Genomic DNA, 9,025 nt, shown 5'->3' with positions numbered 1-9,025 from the left:
TTTTCCACCATAATTTGCAAATAAAATCATTAAAAATCCTACAATGTGATTTTCTGGATATTTTTTTCTCATTTTGTCTGTCATAGTTGACGTGTACCTATGATGAAAATTACAGGCCTCTCTCATCTTTTTAAGTGGGAGAACTTGCACAATTGGTGGCTGACTAAATACTTTTTTCCCCCACTGTATATATTTATCATATATATCAATCCAATAGAAACAGAAACCAGGGGCTGTGTTCAGGACTAAGAAACATTACAGAACATTTAGACAGAAATGAATTGTGTAGAACAGATATAATTGCCTGTCATGTAAGAATAGAGACTCGTGTCAACTCTATTCATTCTCTTTCCATCTATAACATTCAGGGGTGAGTTTCCTCAGAAACCTGAAGATAATCTTAAGCATTAAGGTTATTGTTTGTACATTGCCTACCAATTTACTTCCGATGATGTTTACGTTTTTGGGAACCTTCTCCCCATTAAGTTTTGTCTCATTTAATACACCCCAGTGGTGCTGTCGTCACTCTTCCATACCAGCACTGCCATACTACAGCCCACCTGTGTCTGGCTCTGCAACAACAGGTGCTTGCAGCATGCTCTCTCTGGCTGGCTTCGCCCACCACCACCACCCCAACCCCCCATCAAAGGCTCCTGGAGCAGTTGGAAGCAATTAGCGTAATAAGGGGAGCAGCCAGGCCCTTGGATTATGACAAGTGGCAGGAAAAAAGGAGTACCCCCTCCGGACACTTTGAAGTTCCCTTCTGCTGTCCTGAGATGTTTAGTTGGGAGGGAGGGAGGGAGGGAGGGAGGGAGGGAGGGAGGGGGGGGGGGGGGGGGGGACTTCGAGCTACAGGCCAGGGGAAAGTTGAATGGAGTGTGCGTGCATGAGTGTGTTTTTGTCTCTCTCTCTGTGTGTGTGTGTGTCAGACAAACCATTGCTGAGACCACACGCGTAGATCTTCCATTTGAAAAGAGGAAGCAAAACAGAAGGAATTGGAACACGGCCCACACGGGAAGAGCATGGTGTAATTGTGAAGGTAAATAAATGAGGCGTATAGGTGGGGGGGAGAGAGGTGCTTCCCTCTCTCCCTTTAACTCCCTTTCATCCCAGTAGAAAGAAAGGCATCCATTGGGAGTGCTGTGACTGGGTTATTCTAACCTGAGAGAGCCTGATGATTGTGGGTTATTCTAACCTGAGAGAGCCTGATGACTGTGGGTTATTCTAACCTGAGAGCCTGATGTTTTTCCATCAGCAGTCAGTGTGGTAGTAGACCCATAGGGCTCTGGTAGACCTTTGTAGGGAATAGGGTGTCATTTGGGAATGGCCCTAGGCCTCACTTCTAGTCAGCGTGGTCCTTGGGCCCTGGTCGAAAGTAGTGCACCATGTAGGGAATAGGGTGCTATTTGGGACAGGCTCCAGCCAGGGTGGTTTCACTATGAGTCAGCATAGCTGTACAACACCTCACACTGTTTATTTGTGGAGCTGATGAATGACTCACTAGGCTTACAACTGCTGCTAACATACACAGCTGGAAGTAACTTGGGGGGAATTTGAGTCATAGCTAGCCCTGCTGGGTGCTCAAGGATACGACGTCATTTGACCCAGCCCCTTTTAGGTAGAGAATTAGATCTAGACAGTCCCATGTCCAGCACTGCACATTTATGGAGCAATTTTTACTCAGCAACCTAAAAGTGATGTGTTCATTGAGCATATGTCTGCAGTGCACCACACAGCATAGACTACACTATCTAAACTTAAACTATGAAAAGTGTCAGCCACACACATTTTGGTAGGTATAGGTGACAATCCTCCTAAAGGACAGGTGTCCAACTCATTCCATGAAAGGCAGTGTCTGCAGGTTTTCACTCCTTCCTTGTACTTGATTGATTAGTGAAAGGAAAAATCCACCCAAAACCAAAATCTGTTGCAACTCAAGTCGACTACAGAATCCACAATGCAATGCTCCCTCTATGGGCTGGATGGCTGGCTAGCTAGCTAGCAAACATAGCTACACACAATAATACCAAATACAATATCAGCATGTGAAGTAGCTAGTTAGCTGTACAATCGCCTAAACAAACTGCACTATCAATTTAGTAGTCTACAATCTCACCATGTTGAACTTGCAGATTGATGTGCCTCACAGAGTGGAGTCTGACATTCGCAACGGCAGATATAATTTTGAGGAGATGGGCTGTACGGTGCAGTCTGGGCCATTCTGGGACAAGGAGCGCTCGCCTTCAATGAGTGAATGGGAGTCTATTGGGCGCTATCTCAAAAACCCAACATTAGCACAAATTTTGTCAACAAGAAGTACAACATTACAAATCTTTTCCGAGATAATTAACTTGCTGTCTGTAGTATCGTATAGCTTTGGAATCGAGACATTTCGTACTTTCTAGGAAAATAGGCACGTTTCTCGACATAACACACTGACTTTGAGAAGGGATTGCGTGTTGCAGCATGACAACGTGAACGCGATTGACAGCCCCAAACTATGTTCTTTAATGCTTTCCAAATGAGGGGGAACAACCAGCATTTTCCCTGTGTGCCATATCTCTGTAATAATACCAGAACTAAACCAGACATATTCATTGCATTCTACTGGGATGTGCTGCTGAAGTACTACCAAGGATGGCAGAGGCACTTATTGTGTTGTATATCATTATTGTATTATACAGTGCATTCCCGAAAGTATTCAGACCCCTTGACTTTTTCCACATTTTGTTATGTTACAGCCTTATTCTAAAATTGATTAAATTGTTTGTTTTCCTCATCAATCTACACACAATACCCCATAATGACAAAGCAAAAACAGGTTTTTAGAAATGATTGCAAATGTATTTAAAATAAAAACTGAAAAATCCAAATTACATAAGTATTCAGACCCTTTACTCAGTACTTTGTTGAAGGACCTTTGCCAGCAATTACAGCCTCAAGTGTTCTTGGGTATGACGCTACAAGCTTGGCACACCTGTATTTGGGGAGTTTCTCAAATTCTTCTCTGCAGATCCTCTCAAGATCTGTCAGGTTGGATGGGGAGTGTCGCTGCACAGCTATTTTCAGGTCTCCAGAGATGTTCGATCAGGTTCAAGACCGGCTATGGCTGGGCCACTCAAGGACATTCAGAGACTTGTCCCGAAGCCACTCCTGCGTTGTCTTGGCTGTGGGCTTAGAGTCGTTGTCCTGTTGGAAGGTAAACTTTCCACCCAGTCTGAGGTCCAGAGTACTCTGGAGCAGGTTTTCATCAAGGATCTCTCTGTACTTTGCTCCGTTCATCTTTCCCTCGATCCTGACTAGTCTCCCAGTCCCTGCCGGTGATGCTGCCACCCCCATGCTTCACCGTAGGGATGGTGCCAGGTTTCCTCCAGAGAGTGACACTTGGCATTCAGGCTAAAGAGTTCAATCTAGGGACAATTCCTTCTACCTCAGTGCTTGGTTTTTGCTCTTACATGCACTGTCAACTGTGGGACCTTATATACAGTACCAGTTAAAAGTTTGGACACACCTACTCATTCAAGGGTTTTTCTTGATTTTTTTACTATTTTCTACATTGTAGAATAATGGTGATGACATCAAACTATGAAATAACACATATGGAATCATGTAGTATCCCAAAAAGGGTTAAACAAATCTAAATATATTTAATTTGAGATTCTTCAAATAGCCACCCTTTGGCTTGATGACAGCTTTGCACACTCTTGGCATTCTCTCAACCAGCTTCACCTGGAATGCTTTTCCAACAGTCTTGAAGGAGTTCCCACATATGCTTAGCACTTGTTGGCTGCTTTTCCTCTGACTCATCCCAAACCATCTCAATTGGGTTGAGGTCGGGGGATTGTGGAGGCCAGGTCATCTGATGCAGCACTCCATCACTCTCCTTCTTGGTAAATAGCCCTTACACAGCCCGGAGGTGTGTTGGGTCATTGTCCTGTTGAAAAACAAATGATAGTCCCACTAATCCCAAACCAGATGGGATGGCGTATCGCTGCAGAATGCTGTGGTAGCCATGCTGGTTAAGTGTGCCTTGAATTCTAAATAAATCACAGTGTCACCATCAAAACACCATAACACCTCCGCCTCCATGCTTTACGGTGGGAACTACACATGCAGAGATCATCTGTTCACCCACACCACGTCTCACAAAGACGCGGCGGTTGGAACCAAAAATCTCAAATTTGGACTCCAGACCAAAGGACACATTTCCATCGGTCTAATGTCCATTGCTCATTTTTCTTGGCCCAAGCAAGTCTCTTCTTCTTATTGGTGTCCTTTAGTTGTTGTGGTTTCTTTGCAGCAATTCGACCATGAAGACCTGATTCACACAGTCCCCTCTGAACAGTTGATGTTGAGATGTGTCTGTGCCTTGAACTCTGAAGCATTTATTTGGGCTGTATTTTCTGAGGCTGGTAACTCTAATGAACTTATCCTCTGCAGCAGTGGTACAGTGAGGGGAAAAAGTATTTGATCACCTGCTGATTTTGTACGTTTGCCCACTGACAAAGAAATGATCAGTCTATAATTTTAATGGTAGGTTTATTTGAACAGTGAGAGACAGAATAACAACAAAAAAATCCAGAAAAACGCATGTCAAAAATTTTATAGATTGATTTGCATTTTAATGAGGGAAATAAGTATTTTACCCCCTCTTAATCAGAAAGATTTCTGGCTCCCAGGTGTCTTTTTATATAGGTAACGAGCTGAGATTAGGAGCACACTCTTAAAGAGAGTGCTCCTAATCTCAGCTTGTTACCTGTATAAAAGACACCTGTCCACAGAAGCAATCAATCAATCAGATTCCAAACTCTCCACCATGGCCAAGACCAAAGAGCTCTTCAAGGATGTCAGGGACAAGATTGTAGACCTACACAAGGCTGGAATGGGCTACAAGACCATCGCCAAGCAGCTTGGTGAGAAGGTGACAACAGTTGGTGCGATTATTCACAAATGGAAGAAACACAAAAGATCTGTCAATCTCCCTCGGCCTGGGGCTCCATGCAAGATCTCACCTCGTGGAGTTGCAATGATCATGAGAACGGTGAAGAATCAGTCCAGAACTACATGGGAGGATCTTGTCAATGATCTCAAGAAAGCTGGGAACATAGTCACCAAGAAAACAATTGGTAACACACTACACCGTGAAGGACTGAAATCCTGCAGCGCCCGCAAGGTCCCCCTGCTCAAGAAAGCACATATACAGGCCCGTCTGAAGTTTGCCAATGAACATCTGAATGATTCAGAGGAGAACTATGTGAAAGTGTTGAGACCAAAATGGAACTCAACTCGCCGTGTTTGGAGGAGGAGGAATGCTGCCTATGACCCCAAGAACACCATCCCCACCGTCAAACATGGAGGTGGAAACATTATGCTTTGGGGGTGTTTTTCTGCTAAGGGGACAGGACAACTTCACCGCATCAAAGGGATGATGGACAGTGCGATGTACCGTCAAATCTTGGGTGAGAACCTCCTTCCCTTAGCCAGGGCATTGAAAATGGGTCGTGGATGGGTATTCCAGCATGACAATGACCCAAAACACACGGCCAAGGCAACAAAGGAGTGGCTCAAGAAGAAGCACATTAAGGTCCTGGAGTGGCCTAGCCAGTCTCCAGACCTTAATCCCATAGAAAATCTGTGGAGGGAGCTGAAGGTTCGAGTTGCCAAACGTCAGCCTCGAAACCTTAATGACTTGGAGAAGATCTGCAAAGAGTGGTACAAAATCCCTCCTGAGATGTGTGCAAACCTGGTGTCCAACTACAAGAAACGTCTGACCTCTGTGATTGCCAACAAGGGTTTTGCCACCAAGTACTAAGTCATGTTTTGCAGAGGGGTCAAATACTTCTTTCCCTCATTAAAATGCAAATCAATTAATAACATTTTTGACATGCGTTTCTCTGGATGTTTTTGTTGTTATTCTGTCTCTCACTGTTCAAATAAACCTACCATTAAAATTATAGACTGATCATGTCTTTGTCAGTGGGCAAATGTACAAAATCAGCAGGGGATCAAATACTTTTTTCCCTCACTGTAACTCTGAGTCTTCCATTCCTGTGGTGCTCCTCATGAGAGCCAGATTCATCATAGCACTTGATGGTTTTTGCGACTGCACTTGAAGAAACTTTCAAAGTTCTTGAAATGTTCCGTATTGACTGACCTTCATGTCTTAAAGTAATGATGGACTGTCGTTTCTCTTTGCTTATTTTAGCTGTTCTTGCCATAATATGGACTTGTTCTTTTACCAAATAGGGCTATCTTCTGTATACCCCCCCTACCTTGTCACAACACAACTGATTAGCTAAAACACATTACGAAGGAAAGGAATTCCACAAATTAACTTTTAAGAAGGCACACCTGTTAATTGAAATGCATTCCAGGTGACTACCTCATGATGCTGGTTGAGAGAATGCCAAGCGTGTGCAAAGCTGTCATCAAGGCAAATGGTGGCTATTTGAAGAATCTCAAATATAAAACATATTTTGATTTGTTTAACACTTTTTTGGTTACTACATGATTCCATATGTGTTATTTCATAGTTTTGATGTCTTCTACAATGTAGAAAATAGTAAAAAAATAAAGAAAAAAACTTTTCCAAACTTTTGACTGGTAGTGTAGATAGGTGTGTGCCTTTTCAAATCATGTCAAATCAATTGAATTTACCACAGGTGGACTCCAATCAAGTTGTAGAAACATCTCAAGGATGATCAATGGAAACAGGATTCACTTTAGCTCAATTTCGAGTCTCATAGAAAAGGGTCTGAATACTTATGTAAATAAGGTATTTCTCTTTTTATATTTAATCAATTATCAGAACATTTTACAAACCTGTTTTTGCTTCGTCATTATGGGGTATTGTGTGTAGATTGATGAGGAAAAAAACATATTTAATCAATTTTAGAATAAGGCTGTAACATAACAAAATGTGGAAAAAGTCAAGGGATCTGAATACTTTCCGAATGCACTGAATATGTACAATTATTGATTTTGTTTCCTAATGGGGTAAGTGAGCAACTGAACATTTACAAAGTATTGCATTACAATTGCCACAAAGATACTGTAACTAATCATAAAGATGTCAATACACAATGTGTATTACGTGAGAAGGAATGATTCCACAGAGACAGTTTGATATAATGCATGTGCCTACTGTCCGGAGATATTTGAGATGCATAAACATTATAACTGTAGTCAACCTCAATACTGAGCACTATTACAAATCTCCACTGAAGTGCTCTTGGAAGATCTCTGTAATGGTAGTGAAGTAGTGGCGCTACCCCACCACTTTTCTCCTTCTGCATCTTAGTGGAACTAATGACATCTGAAGGCAGCATTACTAAACATATGAAAGCAGTTAGGACAAGACTGGTGAGGAGCATCGAAGAGAGTAATCAGTTGAAGGTTTTCTAGATCATACGTTAAAGGCTAGGGAGTGTCGACAGCCATGGTTGCGTCCCAAATGGCACCCTATCCTCTACAGTGCACTATTGGGCCCTGGTCAAAAGTAGTGCACTACGTAGGGAATAGGGTGGTGCCATTTGAGACAGCCCATTCCAGACGCTTTGGAGAAGCTCCGGAGCGAGGAGGCTTTTACCAGGAGACACACACCGATCCGTCTCCAATCCCGATGACTGGTCTTGGACACACGTGGGATGAGGCCCTGCTCGTGGCTGTGGCTATTAGTGTGATGGTGGCCGTCATGATCCATACTGACGTTATGGAAGCAGCAGTAGCGCCATGCCTGGCCTCTCCTCTGACTCTATTCTCTACAGAAACAAGTAGCGAAAGAGAAAGAGACAGAGAGAGAGATATATTAAGTGAGAGAACGTCAGAATGCCATGTTTCAGGGCCTCTTCTCCAGCCCAAGATGGGCCTATAAAGACAGGCATTTCAATAAGCTTTTTCCAGAATAACATACTCAAAATCCAATATCAATGATAATAATACAATTAATATTGTAGCAAATGTGGGGGGTAGCCCGACTGGGACACAAACCCAGGTCCAGCAACTGTTAACTTGCCAAGATATCCGAACCTCTTGATGAGTTTGTTAGGCATTTGGTTGAGGTCGCTACAATATGTTGTCCTTTGTATCATTAAGGTAGGGTTGATGTCATTCATTAAGGTAGGGTTGATGTCATTCATTAAGGTAGGGTTGAGGTCATTCTGACTGTGTTAATAAGGAATTAGGTCATTCTGACTGTGTGAATAAGGTTTGATGTCATTCTGACTGTGATAATAAGGTTTGAGGTCATTCTGACTGTGTTAATAAGGCTTGAGGTCATTCTGACTGTGTTAATAATGGTTTGATCTCATTCTGACTGTGTGAATAAGGTTTGATGTCATTCTGATTGTGTTAATAAGTTGATGTCGTTCTGATTGTGTTAATAAGGGCTGATGTCATTCTGACTGTGTTAATAAGATTTGAGGTCAATAATGAGAAACATGGAACGTTCTTCTGATGTGTGATGCTGTATGTTCTGGTTCTGTTTCTGAGGTAACTGATGGACTCCTTCATATTCATCCTGGTGGTTCTGAGGTAACTGATGGCTTCCTTCATATTCATCCTGGTGGTTCTGAGGTAACTGATGGACTCCTTCATATTCATCCTGGTGGTTCTGAGGTAACTGATGGCTTCCTTCATATTCATCCTGGTGGTTCTGAGGTAACTGATGGTCTCCTTCATATTCATCCTGGTGGTTCTGAGGTAACTGATGGTCTCCTTCATATTTATCTTGGTGGTTCTGAGGTAACTGATGGGCTCCTTCATATTCATTCTGGTGGTTCTGAGGTAACTGATGGTCTCCTTCATATTTATCTTGGTTGTTCTGAGGTAACTGATGGTCTCCTTCATATTCATCCTGGTGGTTCTGAGGTAACTGATGGTCTCCTTCATATTTATCTTGGTGGTTCTGAGGTAACTGATGGGCTCCTTCATATTCATCCTGGTGGTTCTGAGGTAACTGATGGTCTCCTTCATATTTATCTTGGTGGTTCTGAGGTAACTGATGGTCTCCTTCATATTTATCTTG

The sequence above is a fragment of the Coregonus lavaretus genome, assembly GCF_964263955.1.
Source record: "Coregonus lavaretus genome assembly, chromosome: 28".
Classification (NCBI taxonomy): domain Eukaryota; kingdom Metazoa; phylum Chordata; class Actinopteri; order Salmoniformes; family Salmonidae; genus Coregonus; species Coregonus lavaretus.
The sequence above is the reverse complement of the archived record's forward strand: the minus strand, read 5'-3'. Positions refer to the sequence as shown.